The sequence below is a fragment of the Hipposideros armiger genome, unplaced genomic scaffold, assembly GCF_001890085.2.
Source record: "Hipposideros armiger isolate ML-2016 unplaced genomic scaffold, ASM189008v1 scaffold_117, whole genome shotgun sequence".
NCBI classification, from domain to species: Eukaryota; Metazoa; Chordata; class Mammalia; order Chiroptera; family Hipposideridae; genus Hipposideros; species Hipposideros armiger.
This window is the reverse complement of record NW_017731467.1, coordinates 170265-191240: the sequence shown is the minus strand read 5'-3', so window position 1 is coordinate 191240 and position 20976 is coordinate 170265.

The window sequence follows — 20976 nt, the reverse complement described above, 5'->3', positions numbered from 1 at the left end:
CCTCCTCCTGCCCCCCCAGTCTCATGTCTTTCTCCCACACCTCCATCAGGCCTCTCCTCAAACATCGCTTGTTTCTTATCGGCAAGGCCTTCCCTGATATCCACATTTAAAATTACACCCCACGACCCTCCCTATCCTGTTCCCTATTCATTTCATATTGTAGCACTTATTAACTTCTTTCAGAGGTTGAGCCACCCCAGAAGTAGATTTTGTGCAGAAAATTGAAATGGAAGAGGTTTCTTGGGGAGATCTTTATGATTACCCTACCCAAGTGGAGAAGAACTTTCTACACAAACTTTTATTAGTCATCGGTTGTGGGCACTCAGGGACAGACTGTTAATTTCCTGCTTCTCTCAAAGTGAGCAAATAAGTCTTCTGTGATGACTTTGGACAAAGTTCCAAAGCAAAAACAAAAAAAAAAATTGCAGATCTTGGCCCCTGAAATATAAGAGAGCACACCGAAGTGATGATATGATGTGATATTAGGGATGTGGGTAGGTCACCAATAATATCTGCTACATCATCTGACATACTGTACAGTTTATTGAAATATAGCATATATATATATATATATATATATATGTATATATATATATATATATTCCCCCTTCTGGAATGTAAGTTCTATGAGGGAAAGTATTTTTGTCTGTTTAGTTCTCTGCTGAACGTAAAATAGTACCTGGCAACCTGGCACTTGTTGGTGTTTAATAAGTATTTCTGAATGAATGAATGATCTAGATCAGAGCTTTTAGGCTGTGGATTGTGATGCATTTAGCAAGTCATGAAATTAACCTAATGGGTCATGACCAGCAACAAAGAGAAGAGAGAAAGGAAGAAGCGTGTTGTAGGTGGTGAGGGTAAATGTTGTTTGTATGTGATATATCATTATTGAATTAAATTAATGTATATACATTAAATTCATATTGAGTCCCGAAGTAAAACATAGTTTTTACTCTAGGTTGTGATCTTTGACCACTGCAGAACCATTGTTTTCACTTTCGAGACTAGGAGATCAAGGCCCAGAGAAGTGAAGGCTTTTCCAAGGAGGTCATGAAGCTGAAAGCTGGGCTCGGGCAGCACAGGCCAGTGACATTATAGCACCTCTGCGAGTCTAGCAGCTGGTAGACACTGGCAACACAGTTTATGAGACGGACGCCTCCAGCCAGGTCTTGCCTCTGAGCCAAAGGAAACCTGATCCTTTCTGTAAACATCTGAAAAGCCAAGTGGCAAACTGTGAGGATCTAGAATTCTGTGGGTGGCTGACAGGCTGGCTGGGCTACCAAAGGCCTCAGTAATAGCATCTCCCTGCCAGTTTCCTGCTCTTAGCACATCAGGATTGGCTTGCTTTGCTATTTGCATATCAGCAGGAAACATAGTCTTCCTAGCTACCCTGCTCTGCTAGCTACTTTCAATACTGTCCAAAACAAAAACAAAAACAAAGAAAGAAAGAAGGGGAAAAAAATTGACCCTAGGGAGTCCTGTTAAAAGTGATTTTCTTAAGCATTGCCTTTATTATTATTTAATTCCATTGCTTTCAGCTTGGAAGCAAGAACTTTCTCTGAGCCTGACTCTCTAGGTGCTTGTCATTTGTTCTCTCTTGTACTTCCTACATGTAAGTGTAGGGCATTTTCCTGGCTTCAGAGCTTCAGGACTATGCTTCTAAGGCAGTGGTTCTCAACCTTTCACAGGGGTCGCCTAAGATCATCGGAAAACACATATTTTCGATGGTCTTAGGAACTGAGACAAGGCTCCTCTATCCGTCTCCAGGCCCACATGCAGATACGCCCACATACGAGTACCCAGCGACCCCTGTGAAAGGGTCCTTCGACCCCCAAAGGGGTCGCGACCCACAGGTTGAGAACTGCTGTTAAGGGAACGATGCTTCCAGTTATAGTCAGCTAGAAGTTGTTATGTAGATTTCCTCCATAGCCTGAGGTCCTTTGCTAGAGCCAAGGAAAAGGTGGCTGGTCATAATGACAAACGGCTGTTAGACACACCAGTGCCTCTGCTCACTGCTGCCTTTCTTTAACTTTCTGTCACCAAGAAATACTTCCCAGGCGGGACAACAGGCACAGTGGCTGCTCTCCACGGGGCTGCATCTAACGGCAGGGTATGGCTATGGGTAGGGTCTGGTTTAAGCAAAAACCAAACCAAACCAAACAGAAAAACCCCAGTAGTTTGCAGGGACCAGAGGGGTCAAGATGGGCTATTTGGGAAATGAAAGCACACTCCCCAAATGCTGTTTTCTTCCAGGTATTACAAACACATTAATCTTCAATGTTTATGAATGGGGGGGGTGAGGAGGGGGCGGGGAGAGAAGAAGAAGGAGAAAAAGAAGAACAAGGGAAAGGAAGGGAAGGGAAGGAAGGAGAGAAGAGGTGAGGGGAAGGGAGGGGAGGAGAGGAGGAACAAATGTATTTATTTTTCTTACCTAACCCCATTTGCTCCTTTTCAGCTGGCCGTTTTCAGGAATACAGACCCACTTGGCCACCTGCATGAGCTCTGGGTCCCTGCTTACTTTTATGACAGCCATCCATCCCAAAGTGTCAGGTTTCCGCTGTTTTGGGGCATGTGGTTGGGGCCGAGTGGTGGGGCCCTGAGAACAGAGACAGGAAGGGGAGTAGAAGTGGTTTAGAAGGCGCTGAAACCTTGTCACTCACACTGAATAAATCATCAGCATCTCTGACCACTTCATTGAAAGTGAGAGAAGCCTGGAAATTATCATTGTATCTGCTGTTCTTTCTTTTTCTCTTTAATCTTAAAGGAAAGGTAGATTCTCTCTGTCCAACATGTAGCACATTGAACAAGCTGCTTCCTTGTGTAGTGAGAAAAGCCACCAGCAGGGCTGAGTGGGACCGAGCCACAGCTGGGACACTTGGCAGGCTGGATGCTTCACCAGGTCCTGCCAAAGAAACCCTGGCCAGAGTCTCCTCCCAGCCCTTCTCTGGCCCGCTCCCACGCCTGTGGGGCTCCTGTGTTGGCTGCAATCGTGAAATCAACTCTTGCTCCTATGGGAGGAACAGGGAGGGGACAAACTCCTTTCTACCTTGTGATTTACAACTAGAGAAAGAGATGAGCTGGGCAAATGGCAGACTGCCTTTCCCTCTGTCCCCTTCATCCTATCTCCTGCCCCTCGTTGACCAATGACAGAAATCATATGTGCCAGGGGTTTTTACACGGGCGGCATTTGGCTGCCAAGGCAAACACATTGCTCTGCTCCTGATCTGAAAGGCAAATGTCATCGCCAGTTGTTTATAAGATAAGGCAAACCTTAGCCCTGTCCATGGAGATTCCTGACACCCACCTTACACTGCTCTTGGGATGAAGTGGTTTGTTTTTATGTAGTTGTACCACCTGCCTTCTCTCATGCAGCTTTTAAACATGTAAACGTTGAGTGATGCTCTCAGGCCAAGTGTACATTGCTCCTTTGCTTGAGCCAGTTGGCGTATTCTCTTCCTGAATTAAAAAGGCCACAGGAGTTTACACTCTTACTGCGAAGTGGGATTGCTCATAAAATTGTCCTGAGGTTTATTCTTCTCGTAAACATTTTTCTTAAAAGGAAGCTACAGCTATCTTCATCAACTACATAAATCTTCCAGGAAACAATACTTTTCATAATGTTAAATCTCTAAGACTGCTGTTGCAATTTTGGCCAATTGCATAGTTTCAGTTTCAATGTCTGATACAATGTCGTTTCATGCACTGGTATACATAAAACAGAGGCCTGAAATGGCAGCCTTAGCATGGAAATTAAACGTAGCTCATAGACTTTTTTCCAAAAACTGGGAGATTTTACCATAAAATCTATATTTGTATCTTTTCTTGAAAAACACTGTCTGTATCTGGGGAACTCAGATGCCCACCTGTCAATAGTCCAGTTTCACTGAGCTGTGGCCGTGGAACCTGCCCTCTCCAGTTCAGGCTAGTCCCGTCTGCTCCCTGCTCTCTCCCTGACCCTGGAGCCTCACGTCAGTTGCTATTTATTAGTCTACTTGCATTGTTTTTCTTAGGCTAGAATATATTTTTCTGTGCCAGGTTGCTATTAAAAACGAATAAACAAAAGCTGAACCGATAGAGCCCCATGTTTCTAGGGGAACACATGGAAAGATTACAATTGTTAAATGGAAGATTATTATTTTTTTTATACCCAGACTTGCTTCACTCACTTTGGTTGCCTTCTGATTGCTATGTGTATTTGCAGTTGCGACTTCTGCTGTATCCTGATTCCAACACCTTCTCCACACATTCTGAAAAGCCAGCTCTCTTGCTATAGCTTGCCCTCTGTCTTACCTCCAGTTCTCTACCTTGTTCCTTTTATAACACCTCAAAGAAACTCATATCAAACAATTTGAGAAAATAAGAGACCAGCCGATCAAAGGTAAGATTAGAATTCACCATGGTCATCAGTCAAGTATAAAAATAAAATTCAGAGATAACAGGAGATGTGTGTGTTTTTTTCCTTACTGCTGGCTGGTTAGAGAAATAAAGTGACTATAGTTTGAACAATCAGTGTTTTCATCACACAAAGGTATAATTTGCATTAATTTTCTTCAAGATGCACATATAAGATTCTGCAAAAGTACCCAAGATGGTGACCGTAAACACCCTTTATTTCTATAAAAGCTTCTCATTAGGGATTTTAGGAAAGTGTTTTGAGGCACAAGACAGTTTCCAAAACAAAGCCACGATGTGTCAAATTTGAAAACTAGTTTTCTTCCTGTTGGTAAAAAGCCAATAGAAGTTGAGAGACTAGAACAATGGTATTGAAACAGGTGATCTTTCATTAGATGTTGCCTCAGTATCTACTATAGCTCCAGGAGAATTTTATAAATCCCTGAGGTACTGCAGAGCACTCCCTGCAGTGAATACCAGGGACATATAATCCTTCCTTACTACTGCCCCAGTAAATAGCACCTTTGTAAGCAAAGCATCTCAAAATTAGGCGAGCCCTTTCTGTGTTAGAAAGGCGTGACTCATTTAGAATGAGCTGTGGAAAAAACGTGTTTCTTAGGAGAGATAAGCTGTAAGAAAATGAACTGTAGAGTTGGGTGGGTCAGAAAAGGAGGGAGCTTAGAATTTCAAGGAAGGAATTAATCTGTTTGGATTTAAAATGGGAGTTATTTTGCAAGAATTTATATTCAAGTTGGCATGTGAGGGAAACAGGGGACAGGGAAAGTTTTAGAGGTAAAAAGCTAAGAGGGGAATACTTCCTGGATTTTAGGGAGAGAAAGAAACTCACATACATGATTATTTAACATTTGCCATATTTTCTTTATCTCTCATTCTGCGTGTATGTGTGTGTATATATAAACATATATGCATATCCCTCTCCCTGTGTATATATAGATAATATACATATTATATATAATAGTTATAACATGCTTGTATATTTTATATATATGTATATATAATCAAATATGTGTATTATATATACAGAGAGAGGGAGAGAGAGAGAGAGAGAGAGAGAGAGAGAGAGAGAGATAGGGAGAGAGCTATGCATATATGTATATACATATATGCTTATACACACAGTGAGATGTGCATATATATATATATATATATATATCATATATATCACTGTTTTATCACTCACAGAAACATTTGATAGAAAGCTGCAGGTAGCACAATAGTGCATCTCTCATGCTTTAGCGTGCAGCATTGAGGAACATTGACATTCTCCTACATAACCACAATAGTATAATGACATTAAAGAAATTTAACATTGAGACAATAATATCACCTAATATATAGTCCATACTCAAATTTACCAGGTTGTCCCCAAATGTCCTTTATAGCTTGTCCCAGACCAGGATTCATTTAAGTATCTGGTGTTGCATTTGATTGTCATGTCTCTTTATTCTAGAATACTCATCCTGCTTTCCATGACACTAACATTTGGATGAGTCTATACCAGTAGTCTTTTTTTAACCTAAATATGTGTGTGTGCACTGCATGTCCCATTTGCACTAATAGATAGATGTCCTCGCTTAAGAGCACAGGCTCTGAAGCCAGGTGGCGTCATTGGAGTCACAGGTCCATTTACTAGCTTTGGGATCTTAGGCAAATTATTTAACCTCTCTGTGCCTCCGCTGCATCTAGACAATGAGTATAAAACAGGTATAATAGTTACTCGAATACTCAGAATGATATCAAGCACGTAGTAGTGGCTATCTAATGTTGTTTTTGCTATTATTATTAGAGAATACACTCTAATTCAACCATACAGCAGGTGGGAGTTTTGTATGATTCCTGATATGTTTAAGATGCAAATGACTTGAAAATAGCTTATATTCAACTTAGAATTACAATTATTGTAGCATGTACTGGCCTCTTTTCAAGATAAAATTATGTAGACTCTACTGTATCTAATTGTTCAGGTTTAAGATAATACCAACATTATATGGCTAATTATGAAACAGGCTAATACATTGCAGTTAATTGTGCGAGCTTGGGAGTAAAAATATCTTTTCTTTTTTTTAATTGGGGAATTGGGGAGGGGAACAGTGTTGGGGAATTGGGGAAGAGAAACATTGTGTTTTCCCAGGACCCATCAGCTCCAAGTCAAATTGTTGTCCTTCAATCTTAGTTGTGGAGGGTGCAAGCTCAGCTCCAAGTCCAGTCGCTGGGGAGCGTAGTAGTCCACCATCCTATGTGGGAGTGGGACCGGCAATCTTGTTACACAGAGCCTTCCAGTCACCTGTTGGCAGCTTGAGGCTGCTTGCGGCTGCTCAGCTCAAGGTGCCATGTTCAATTTTAGTTGTGGGGAGGAAGGGTGCAGCGTACCATCCTATACAGGTGTCGAACTGGAAAACTTGCTGCTAAGAGCATGCACTCTTAACCAACTGAACCACTCAGATGGCCCCTAAAAATACCTTGATTTGCCACACAGCTTGGCCACTCACAAGTTATTTGACTGAGCAAATCATTTATCTTTCTGAGCTGTCATTTCCTTACCTGTTAAGTGAGGAGAGTAATAATTATCTGAGACATGTTCTTAAATGCCATGTTTTCCCTCACACCCACAAGCCTTTTAAAATGCTTGCTATCAAAGTATTAGTTTGCAATCTCCCTAGAACAAACAGAAAATTCACCCATTAACTTTCTTTCAATAGATGTTACCAACATTTAATAAAATTACTAAAAATTATTGAACATGAGTGATTTTATTATAACCCCAGCACAATTTTACTTAATATTAGTCATACCATGCTACCTTTGCTATACATTTCTAAAGGATATGCAGCCTCTTTAAATGATACATAAATCTGTACCCCAGGAGGTAAAGATATTTGAAGGTTTGCATTAACTTATGGAAGTTGTTTGTTTTATTTTATCACCATTAATTAAAATTTGGTAAGCATTTTGAGGAGAGGCAATGTAACATTGTAAGAAAGAACTTGTGCTATGGAGAGAGAGAATTTGGTGCCACCCCTTACCAGGTATGTGGTATTGGGCAAATAACCTAACATGTTTGCATCCTAATTTTCTCTTTTGTGACAAAGCATAAACACAGTGCTTAAAACGTAGTGACAATTCACTAGTAAAGCCATCTTGTCCTGGACTTTTACTTTTAGGGAGGTTTTAGATGATCATTTCAATTTCCTTACTGTTGATAGGTCTATTTAGATTTTCCAGTTCTTTGTAATTCAGTCTAGGAAGGTTATATATTTCTAAGAACTTATCCATTTCTTCTAGGTTATTGGTCTTTCATAATATTCTTGTATGATCCTTTGTATTTCTGTGGTATACCTCATAACTCCTTTTTGATTTCTTTTTTTTTTTTTAAGATTTTATTGGGGGAATTGGGGGAGGGAACAGCATTGGGGAATCGGGAAGGGGAACAGACAAGTTGCTGTCCTTTTGTTCTTCAGTCCAGTTGTGGAGGACGTCGCTTCACCGGCCCATGTTGGTATTATCATTGCGCTCTTCCTCGCTGAGGCAGATCCGTTGCTGGCCATTGGACGGCCGCTCACGGCGGCTCTTGGCAGCTCACACTGGGCGGCTGGTCACTCACACTGGCTGCCAGCCACCCGTGGTAGCTTATGGCAGCCCACTGCAGCCCCACTGCAGCCTACACCATCACCGGCGACTCATGGCAGCCCAGCTCCAAGTCGAGCTGTTGTTCATCATCTTAGCTGTAGAGGGTGCAGCGTCACTGGCCCATATGGGATGCACACAGGTGGCCCTGCTGCTCAGAGCTTGTGCTCCCAAGCCAGCTCTTAACCAATGAGCCACTCAGCCAGCCCACTTCTCTTTCATTTCTGATTTTGTTTATTTATGTCTTTTCTCTTTTTTCCTTTGTGAGTCTAGCCAGGGGTTTATCAACTTTATTAATCTTTCCAGCTATTTGTTTCTATTATTTTTTCTATTGTCTTTTTGTTCTCTATTTTATTTAATTCTGCTATGATTTTTAGTATTTACTTCCTTCTGCTGAATTTGAGCTTCATTTGTTCTACTATGTTCACTGCAGTATTACTTGTGGTGGTCAAGACATAGAAATAACTGAATTATCTTAAGACAAGACATATATGGTGCTGATTCCTTTGGTAGTGGGAGAACAATGACTTACACACTGCAGGTTTCAACAGAAAACAAGTATAGGGTGCCAGAGTGGGCGAGAGACTACACAGGCAGAGATAAGGATCCACCCCTCTTTGAACATCAACAAAACAACAAAAAAGGCAGCAGTCCTGCTGTTATGATTTTGTTGAGGGCCACCTTGTCAGATATGCTTGAGAAGGTGGGTATAGATTTCTGCAATTTTTGATATCTGGAGAGGTTAAAGAGGCAGTTTTCAAATGTTGAAATCTCAAGACCTTTTTATACTTTTAAAATTATTGAGAACTCCCCCAAAGCTTTTATTTATGTGTGAAGATATTTGTCATATTAGAAGTTAAACATGGAAAAATATAAAAACGTTTGTATTAATTCATCTAAAATAACAATAAAAATATATTACATGCTAACTTACATAATGTGTTTTTATAAAAAAGTACGTTTTCCAAAAACAAAGCCATTGTGTGAGAAATGGTATTGTTTTACATTTTTGTAAGTTTCTTTTCAACTTGGTTTAATAGAAAACAACTGGATTTTCATGTCTGCCTCTGCATTCAATCTGTTTTGATGCGATACTTTGAAGTACATGAGAAAAGATAGCTTCATAGATACATAATAGTTGGAAAAGGGCTTTTAATATTTTATCTATTTTAATAGCTTATTCAGATAATTATGGATATTCTTTGAAACAATACTGAAACTCAACTATTAGGTCCTTCAAAGTGAGTTGCAGTGTGGAATCTGAAACCATATCAGTGACCTTTGGGGGGGTCTGTGGCATCAGAATCCATTGCTGTATGTTGTACTTAGAGTGGGTCTTTCATGGGTGCATGATTCTGTAACATCATGCAGTGGTAATTCCAAAAGTATTGGCTCACTGAGCTGTTAAGGTCTTCCAAATGGTGACACACTTCATTATGTAATATCAAAAAAATCGCATTAGTTCATACCATTAAGCCTTCAAATACTGGGGAGCTGTCAAGCTCACAGTGATGAATTTTTTCAATTTCTAATTTGTCTGGAAAACTCAAATTGTATCATTGGCAACAAATTCTATCAGTTGTTTTCCTTGACACAATAGGCTTACATTGTTCATTTCTGAGATAATGTTTATCAAATACCCAAGTCTGAATTGCCATAGTTTGTCATTTTGGTTTTCCTTTCAAGGAACACTGGTATTCTCTGAAAAAATAAAAGCAGCTGGTTTAGCTTGCAAGTCAACCAATCACACTCATGCTTTTCCTCTCACCGCCACTATACTTGCGTATGAGGGAAAGTGTTTATGTGAACTTCCCATTTTATAACACAGTATAAAAAATTTGTATCCAAGATTTGCAATTTCATAAAATGAATAAATTTTACTGCTTCATTAAGGGTATTCTTCTTTGAAAAAATTAAAGTGTATTGGGGTGACAATGGTTAGTAAAGTTACATAGCTTTCAGGTGTACAATTCTGTAATGCATCATCTATACATCACCTTATGTGTTCTTAGATGAAACTGGCTGTTTTGATTTTTTTCTCATGTACCCACGCCTCTAAAAAAGACCGTGACTGCTGACACAGTGTGGGCTGTGTCTTGACTTATACTAAAGTGTCAGTAGTTTTACCCACTAGGGCTTGCATTAGTGCAAATATCGACACCATGAAAAAGGCACATACTGTTATTATTAGGTTATTATTATTACAAAAATAGTTTTAACCTTGTAGTCCCAGCTCTGAAAGGGACCTCCCTAGAGGTCCGTGGAGAATCACTGTGTTCAAGGCTATGGGTCAATTCAGTTTTAATTCTGCGGGTATGCTATCTGCTAGGCTTCTGGGAGAACAATAAATTGTCTGAAACCTACTCTTGAGGAGCTAAAAATCCAGTGAAGAAGACAGACATATACAGAACTAGATAAAAACCACGCTAAACACTGGGTATTATGGATGCTGAGGAGGAACTAATTCTTTTGATGTAGGGAGGTCAGGGAAGCCTTCTCAAAAAGATAATTTGTCCTGGGACTTGCAAACCACATTTGATTTCCATGTTCCAAGCAGAGACATTGGCCCCTACACATATGTAAGTATCTGAATCCTTAGTGAATGACAAGGAGCCTGGGGTGGCTGGAGGGTAGAGTGCCTCAGAGTAGTGGTGCCATGAAACCGGAAAGGCAGGTGGGGGCTGGTTTGAGGGGACCCTGACGGCTTTGGGAATGCAGAGGGTTTTTTTTATGTCCCACTGAGCAGACATATTAATTTAGCCCAGAGCAATAGTTCACAAAGTGTGGTCCCTAAGCCAGCAACACCAGCATCACCTCAGACCTTGTTAGAGATACAGATTCTCAGGCCCCACCAAGATCTGCTGAATCAGAAACTCTGAGGGTGGGGCCCAGCAATCTGTGTCTCAATAAGTTTGCCTTGTTAAGATTCTGATGCCTGCTAAAGTTCAAGAATAGCTAGCCTAGAGCCCAGCGTGTGTTTCTTTAAAGAGAAGTCCCACCCGCAGCAGAATCACCTTGCGGGGTGGGGGTAGGGAGAGGGGGCAGTTGTGCATGTGCTACACCCGTGTATTCCTGGTCCTTACCTCAGAGCCACAGAATCAGAACCTCTGAAACACAGCCCCAGAACCTGGATGTTTGCAAGCTAGCCGGGCGATTCTGATTGCAGAATGAGCATCACTGACTCAGCAGAGACGAGGCTGGAGGAAAACTTCCTAATTTTTACCAAATATTGTATTTTGGTAGAAGGGATTTTGGAGGAAGCAATAGGAACTTACTTTTCACCTGATTTCCATTGCAAGTCACTATCTATTTACTTGCGTTTTTACAGGATCAAAGTGAACCACAAAGTCTCCGTAGATTCGCCAAGTGGATCCACCATTCTTTTCAGAAGGCTCTTCATATATTCATGATCTTCACAACTTGTGGCGAAGAGTTGGGAGGTGGGAGCATAGTAGGAAGCTATGTGCACAAATAATTGCAAAGCACAATAAGATTTTTCTGCCAGAAGGGACTACCAGAATGAAGGCACACCTTATAATTATCTATTAGAAGTTTTATTTCCTGGTAGTTACTAAGAACATCTAGTTTTGTTTTTCTCTGAGCTAAGCATATGTTAAGAGACACCCACAGCTTAATTCCCTTAAGGAATTAGTTACTCTAATCAGATGTGTTATTTTCTTAAAATCTGCAGTCAACTTCGCTTAAATATAATGTAGCTGGATGTCAAGTGGACAGTAATTTGCCAGGCACTTAAAAATGATAAAGTATCCCACATAGATCCGTGGGAAGTAAAGGAAAATGCATCCAGAGGATTTATTTGACGTGTGTGAGCCTAGAAAGTGAACATGAGCCTGGAGTATTTGACCAGAAAATACTCTTGAAGACATTCTGTGCAACTGTGTACGAATGGGACGGAATGGGGGATTGGGTAAAACCAGGATGAGGGCAGAGTTTAAGGACGAAGGGATATTTGAAATTTGCAGTTTTTTTAACCTTTGTTTTTCCAAAAGGAAAATAAAAGCCATTTAATTTGCTTTTATATATAAACCTTATAAACAAAATAAGATAAAAAAGATTGGTTGTTCTGTGGTACTTGGCTAGTGTCTTAGTTTCAACATGGCTGGACTTTTGTTCTCTAAGTTTTGTAAAGTACTTTCGGGGTAAATATTACCTTCAAATCAGAAAAAGGCAGTACTGCATATTTAATTCTGTGTTTTCTCCCTGCTCTATGTGCCAGAGACCATCCAAATAAAAAGTTTTCTGTGATTAGGTAAACTTAAAAAACGTTCATTTCTCATTTAGAGGACACTTTCACATAGCCAGAATAGTTTTTTTAAAGTTCCAGAAAACTGAATTTAATTTAGATTTTTAATGTAGGTCTCCCACAACATAGAGAAAAAGTGGGTTTGCAGGAAAAGAAAAGGATTCTCAGAGCCTACCTCAAGGCGCTTTAATCAAAGTCCATGCATCTTATCAATGCTCTCTAGTCCCATTTGCATTGGGACATTGGTTTCTGAGGTGCTTGACAGAAAATGAAACTGCCCTGCCCAATTCACAGATGTTGCAAGCACCTGCAGAAGGGCCCGAGCTGGCCACTGCGCAGGGCATATGCCACCTAAACACACTAAAACTGGTCAAAGGGCAGAGGTGGGTCAGAAAGCATAGTTCTTGGCCTTTCATCTAAAAGAAAAGTCTGCCCATGATAATTTAGACACACATACTCTCTTGAGGGAAGAATTGCCTCTGTATTAATCGAAGGAAGCAAGTTCTAGCCCACTGGGACTCTGGGTCTTCTCTGTTTTACAACTGTCCACATTGGTAAGATTGGCCATGTTTCTCAAGTGAGAAGACGTGCCATTACTGCTGATAGGCAGTTGCAGTCTCCCCACTCTTTACTATCCATCTGGAAGGAGGAGCTTCAGTAAGCATGTGACTGATGTGGCTTTCTTGCCAAAACCTGCTGTGCTCGAATGGGCATCCCCTTAATATTTTATATCATTACGAAGGCCCTCTTTCAAATTCATCTCAAATTTATTGTGCATCTCCCGTATGTGAAGTACTGTGTATGCTGGACCCAGTGGAAAGCTCCAAGAAAAAAAAGATTCTTGCCCCCATCCCTCAGGAGTCTCCAGTTCAGAAAAGGACAAACCAATATGTAAACATTTTTAACACAAAGCAGATCCTGATTGGTGCTATAGTGGAGGTGGAGAAACAATATCTCATCAAAAAAAAAAAAGCGTAAACACAAGCACGAGGTACACATGCACACTCGTGCACACATACGCTGAGGGATTGCACATTTCTAAAGCAAGTCTTGTTCATTCCCGTTATATATCGCCAGTACTTTTATCACAGTTTAACTGAAGTTAAGGGAGGTGCATTCTTGTAGTGAATATCTGCTTTTTTAGCAGAGATTAAAGCATATTCAGGAGATTTATTTATTATTCAACACTAGAGAAATACCAACAATAACAACACTTAGAGAAATACTATTTAAAACCTTGGACCAATGTTATCACACAATCTAATGATCATTTAAAAATAGTGTCCCCCAAGTCCAGATCTGAACACTCCTTGTCAACGCAGAGGAGATAAATGCATAATATAAATGAGATTAGTGAACTTGAAATGTTCAATGAAACATGGCGTACCAGTGGAATCTAATGATGTCAGCCTGAAGGCAGAGGCAAGGTGAACAGGAGAGATGTTTGGGGCAGTTTTTCAGATCTTGTGGCAGGTGCCAGAAAAGATCCCGTAAGACTGACACATTCTCAATAGCAACAGCATCACCACATACTCACAGAAGGCCTTCCGTTGTAGTGCATTATGTTGGGAATACAAACGCAAGAAGACACAAATGACACATGCCCTCCAAGACCTCCCAATACATTGGGAAAACAGATCAAAATATGCCCAAGGACAAATGACTGATGTAGAAGAGAAAATCCCCAGGAGTCTAGAGGGAGGAGAGTTTTCCAGGAGCAGGGAAGGTGGGAGGGCCTGGGAGGAGGCTGCTAGGAGGAGACGGGATTTGAGTTGGGCCTTCAGGGCCAGGTGGGATGACACAGGCAGAGAGGAGGCCTGCATTCCAGGCAGAGGAAGTATTTCTTTCCATACACCCACATCCGTACCATGTTTTGCATCCAACTTCAGAGGAGTTTATGAACCCCATACAGTCAGTCCCATGGACCTGGGAGTCCACAGACCTGAGTCAAGATGCCCTGCTCTGGCGTTTATGAAATTGCAATACTGTGTGCTAGTTGGACCACATAGGACTTTTTTTTTTTTAAACTAGTAGAGTAGGAAGCAGCACACAACACTTGGTAGTTAGGAGAAAAACCGTTCTGTCACCCCAATCACTTAATTATAAAAACTAATAACTCAAGCATGGAAACAAGCCTTTGTATGCACCCCATTTCCTTCTCCATTATTTGCTTCTGAGTGTTTAATTTTGTGTGTTTGAAAGCAATGCAAGTTTACAATATGGTCCTTCCTGGAGGTAGAGAGAAGCATTAGAAAGTTCTTTCAGAATACGACTTGATGAAGACCACGTGAAAAGGTACCAGCCATGCTGCATTTAAAATAATATGTCATAATCCCTATGGATTTTCTCTTCTTCAAAAACTGATTGCCACCTTCCAGTTTTGTTCTGGGTTGTTTAAAGGTCCCTGTGAGCAGATAGCTAAGTTTCGGTAATGCTGCCGTAATACAATGAACACATCTGCAGGCATTGTATAACCAATCCTGGGGTGGCAGGACATCCTAGGCTACTTCTCTGTTTACAGCTGGAGAAACAGGAGCTCAGGCTCTTGGGAGGAGCATTACCTGCAGGGCTAGAAAGCCCTGACTTATGACCTTGGGCTCTAGCCAAGGCTTCCTACTCCCCACACAGTGATTTGGCCAGAGAGGCAATATTCCCGGGGGAAATAAGCCAGAGATTCTCAAAACTTTTTCAGGGGAGATCTAACTAATGGATGAGAGGAAAGTCACCTGCAGGATAACCTCCCATGGGAACTCATGGGAATTTTTTTTTTTTTGGCAATAGCACAGGTAAAAGTACATAGTTGAGGTGCAGTGTAGCTATTATTTCATTCCTCTCTCTCCCACTGATCTGGATCATAATCACCTTCTTGAGAATCCTCACTAAGCAATACATAAGTATTTACGACAGTATTTATGTCATTATATGCATCCCAGAGACATGGGGTGATGCGGTGATTTGGGATTCTGTGTTTCCATTGGATGTGATATCATTAGATACTTATTAACTCTAATAATCTTGAAGAGAGTAATAAAAGAATATAACAAAATAAGCCCATCAAGATCTAGGAGGACTGCACATCTACTCTTACCTATGTCACCAGCCAACTGTGTGACAGTGGGGCCAATTTAATCTCTGCCTCATTTTCTTCCTTCATAAAATTAGGGAACTAGACTAGATGACTTCAAAACTCCCTTTTTTTATAATTGTGTGAGTTTATAAATTCACACAAGGATTTTTTTTATAGCCTTTGTTTTTCATGATTATTAAAGGGGTTTTTTTTTTCAATGAAGAAACTTCCCAATATTAAATTTTAATTCACTTACTTTTCCCATAAAGCATTCTGACCATCACTTTTCAGAAGGGCTATACTGAAAAGAAAATGAACTCCAGAGGACTGTTGCCCTGTGGAATATACAGGAATTAAATAAGGGAATACACAAAAAATGCTTAGCACATCTCAAGTACTTAGTAAATTCTCAATAAACGAAAACAATAAATGTTATTACATATACCAGCAGATGGGATAGATAAAATGTTGAACAAGACAGACAAGAACTGCTGAGCCACGGCAATTCCCAAGTTGACCCATGTGGTTTTAGAACTTGAGCAAATGTTCATGATCCCAAGTGCCCTCTTCTCTTTGTCCTTACCCCATTGTGGACCAGGGAACAGCCCCATCGGTGGAGTGAGTCTGGTCCTGCATCAAGGAAAACAACACTCTCGTGCTATGATTTGCCAAAAAATTATATAGACAGATAGTGGCTTGTGTTTCTTACTCAACAAAGTCCATTCCAGGCTTGTGGTCTTTGGTTTTCTCTGCTGGTCAGAGTACTGGGATACTGGGTTTGCCTAAGGTCATGTGATGACCTTCCCATCAAATCATTTACTTGTGTTTATTTAATTCCCTTTAAGAGCTAAGAAATAACAATAAAGTGCAGCAAATATTGCTGGGAAGCTCCATGGGTTCATTCTGGTTAATCATAGTACAGATTTCCTGGATGCAAGCTGTATGTAAAATAAAGTGATTCCCCCTTTCCCCATGTTTAGAAAAACTTTAATTTGGTCATGTCAAGAACTGAAAACTTCACAGTGAAAAATGATTAATGCTCTCAGTGACACAGTGGAGTAGCTAAGCCTGGATCTACTGTTCTGTTCAGTTTTCTCTTTAAGTTTTTGAAAGATCAAAACAACAAATCTACCCTTTCTTCCTTGGTGAAATTATCATTAAAAAAAATCTTCCTAGCCTTTAAAATACACTGACTGATGGATGCATAAGAAAATGGTTTTTCAACTCCTCCTCCCTCAACATATGCGCACATTTGGCCACATGTAATGGAAGTCAGTTCCTAAGAGCAACCTAATCCAATTAGAAGATGTCAGACTGCGGTTGTGCCAATGGGCCATGAGCTGTGGGGACACAAAATGAGTCACAGAAAGAAAAAATATCTAACTAATAAATGTAATATAATATATTCTTTCAGTCAAGCATTTATTTACAAACTTCTACTGCATTCTTACTATAAGCTATTTTCTGTGCTAGGTGCTGGCAATACAAAGATTAAAGACATAGTCCTGACTCTCTATTATAACAAATTATTAAAAGTGATAGAAATATAATGCCTCTGAATCTCAGGAAGAAAAAACAGCATAAAAAATAAGAGATTTTTTTTTTTAAGGCAGACTGAATGCTGATAAGGGAAATCAAATTATAAGGGTGTTAATGCAAAAATTATGTCCAAGGCCACAGATACTGAAAATAAAAACAAAAGCCATCATTTTTATGAAAAAAATAATTTTGGTTATATTTGTTCTTCAGTAGAGGATAGAATTATTTTAAAAATCAATTAAATGTAAAGTAGCTGTGGGTCATAGTTATCGGATGTGCCACAAACTCAGTAAACAAAGGACATAACAAGTGGAAATGAGAAGGCAACAAGAATACCTGTAAATCTTAACATATTTCTTTGAAATGAGACAAGTATTCAAATAAATTTTCATTGTGGTAACAAATAGGGGTGTTTGGTGGTGGGAGAAAAAACTGGACTGAGGACATTTAAGCCAAATAGACATACAGCTCTCTTTTGAAAACAATTATACAACTATTAACAATTTAGATGATTAAACCTTCTGTAAAGGTTTTGGGCATAAAGAACGCCAAAAGATACGCTCAGAGAATCCCTGTGGGGAAGAGGTTCTTGAAACTCACTCCCGATTTCCCTATCATACTCTGCCCTGACTGGAAGAGCCAGTCCCCTTGGATCCTACCATGATCCTACCTACTTAATACTACACAAAATCTAATTCGAACACTGCATATTGAGAAGGAAAAAAAAACTCAATTAAAAGAAATCATTAGTTTCTGGTACAAATGTAGTTTTGTTTCAGACCATCCCGAGAGTGACAACAACAGTCTAACGTGCCCGGTCTTGCCCAGCCCCTTGCACAATGTGCCTCTGTAAATCTCTTTTCCTATCCAAATAAAAAACTGTGAGATTCAGCAGACCTCGTGGCTCTTAGCTCTCACTGTCTTGACAATAGATATGTTGGCATCAGCAATGGAAAAGGCTAATTAAGCCTTTATCCATGTCTCAGGCCAGAACAGAATTTTTATTATTATTATTATAGAATTGTTAAGTGTTTTATTACTTCTTTGCATTGGAGAAATAATATTTCAACTACTAATTTTGCCCTAAATCCACCACTCAGGATCTCTGTCTTTCTCAAGACAGGAGTTATATATTTAGAAGCATGCTTGTGAGCCCTAATAGAAGTTCTCCCTTTATTTATCTCAATGAGGGGAAATGGCTCAAGGGACACAGAAATTAAGAATAACCTGGGCTGGAGAAAAGTTAATGAACAAATTGATGTCTGGGCCCCTGAAATTACACTTTGACTTCGAAAAATGAATGTAATAATATTCCATCAAAATTGGTTTGTGTCCTCTAGGCTTAATGTGGTTGGAACATAAAACACACAGAAGATAGCGTTCCTACCATGCACCCAGGATATTTTGGTCATTAAACTATTTATGGTTTATATTTGGAAAGATCTTACTTGACTCTTAATTGACTCTTAATTGGATTTAAAATGAGAAGAAAGATCATACTTTTGTCAAAATCAAATCTTTAAAAAAATTTAGGCTTAATATGAACCCCCACTCTCTATTGTGATATATATATATATATATATATATATATATATATATATATATATATATATATTTTTTTTTTATTAAGGTGATGGTTCTAAGAGCATTCCAGAGAACTCTTAAGGGAGCTGACCACTTTAGTAGTGAGGTAGTTTCTCTGATATACCTCAATTACAGCAGATGTTATTAACAAAATCGGGATTAAAAAAAATAGAAACAAAGAACATTATGCACCTTATAAAAGACTCCATTATATTATCTTATTACACGTCAGTTTCCTCTTATGTGTTAAAATATTATGTATTTTATTTCAGAATAAATCTATAGTTTAAAACTTGATGTATCAGAAACCAATGAATTAGGACTTTAACTATTTTTTCTCTATAGACTACTGTTGTAACAAAGAGGCAAATCAACAGTAACAAAACATTGATTTCTGGGATTTATTTGCTTATACATTTAATCACATTATGTACCTATTTATTTACATATTCACAAAGTAGATTGGTTTATGCCCAATCCTCCTCTTTCCCCTAATTTCCTTCTTCTCTTCCTCTTCTGAGCCCATAAATATTTACAAAACACCAGCTATGTCCCAACCCCATGTTACATGCCAGCAAAACAATAGTGAACAAGGTAGGACAGGCACCAGGCATGATGGAGGTTACAATCTACTGGGAATGTAAACAAGCAAGCAGGGAATTTTAGTACAGTCTAGAAACAATAAAGGAGAGAAATCTTACTCCTATTTGGAGGTGTGAATACAATCTTTGGAAAGAATACAGTCTTTGAACAATTGTAGAACTGAGATACAATTGAGAGGCCAGTTTAGAGAGTGGCAAGGGAAGGGCATGAATGGAGACAAGAAGACTAACTGATTAGAGGGATATTAACAGTTATCCAAGCTAGAGACTATATGACCGTTGAACTGCAGTGGTGACAGTGGGGATGGAGCTTAGTAGTTGATTTCCAAAGATATTTGTAAGGTAGTATCATTAAGTGGCTTTGAAGAATGGGTTTGTGAGTGTGTGTGTGTGTGTGTGTGTGTGTGTGTGTGTGTGTGTGTGTGTGTTGGGGTTTTGGGGTTATGGAGAAAGAGGGAAGGAGTCAAGCATAGTTACAGGATTTCTGGTCTTGACAACTATGACGATATGATGATGCCTGAAATACAGAATACAGGAGGAGAGGCAGGTGTAGGGTGAGATTATGAATTCAATTTAGTGAGAAATTAAAGTTAAAATGACCGGTAGACAGTTGGCTATATGGTTCTGAAAATGAGAAGAAAGATCTTGTTGGAGATGCAGAATTGGGTCATCAGCTTAAAAAATGATTATTAAAGCTGCGAGAGTAAGAGAGGCCCCTTGAGAAACATGTGCGACGAAGAGGAACATTTAGCTGGATACCTGTCCATTCTGCTCATCAATATCATGTATACAAATGAGCTGACAGTGTTCTCCTCTTGGGGCCTCTTCTCATCTGTAGAGATTTCCGATTATGATTCCTTGTAAGACCTTCAAAAGTGTATTGCAGGGAGAGCTGCTTTGGAGAACCATCGAGATGCCCAGGGGCACACAGAGTCCTGGCTCCATTAGTAGTTGGCTCGAGTCACACAAAAAATGTGTTGACCCAATTCTTCATTGAGTTTGTTTCTGGGTTTTACAGAGGTGTAGACAGTTGTGGATAACTATTTGGATATAGGTTGTTTTAAAAGCTGTCACTTTACCTGTATACAATTACGCCAGTTACAGTTAGATAACAAGTCAAACTGGGAAGAGAAGTCAGGATCATATCTACCTCCAATCCATAAAGAACTCTGCATTCCTTTTTAATAGAAATTCTCTCTTATGGTCTTCTGACCCTCAGGACAAAGTGCCACACCTGTAATTTTAAACGAGACATCAATTTGTTCTAAAAAGAAGCTAATGGCTTTAGGAAATATAATCAACAATATGGTAATAACTATGTGTAGTGCCAGGTGGTACTAGTCAGGGGGATCACTTCCTAAATTATATAAATAAATGTCTAACCATTATGCTGTATACTTGAAGCTAATATAAAATAATATTGAATACCAATTCTGACTGAAAATCTTAAAAAAGGGAAGGCAAAATCAGTAATATTGTGATCGCATGGTACAGTGTCAGATGGTTGCTCAACTTATCATGGTGATCACTTCTTTAGCATAGGGAATAAAAATCAATAATGTGGTAATAACACTGTATAGAGCCAGGTAGGTATTGTTGAATAACTATGATGTACACCTGAAACTAATGTAATATTGTGTGTTAGCTGTATTTTAATACAAAATCTTAAATACATACATATATATTTATGTTTATATATGTTATATATACACATATGTTTTAAAACAGAACAAGCAAATTTATACCAAATAGTAAATAAAATTACCCACCTTTGGTTTTTGAAAAAGCTATGTGGTTTTTGAGAACACTCAAAATCTATTGAAAGGAAGAAAAAGGCGTGTTAGGAACACACCTGATATCAACCAGCACAAAGGACAGCCATC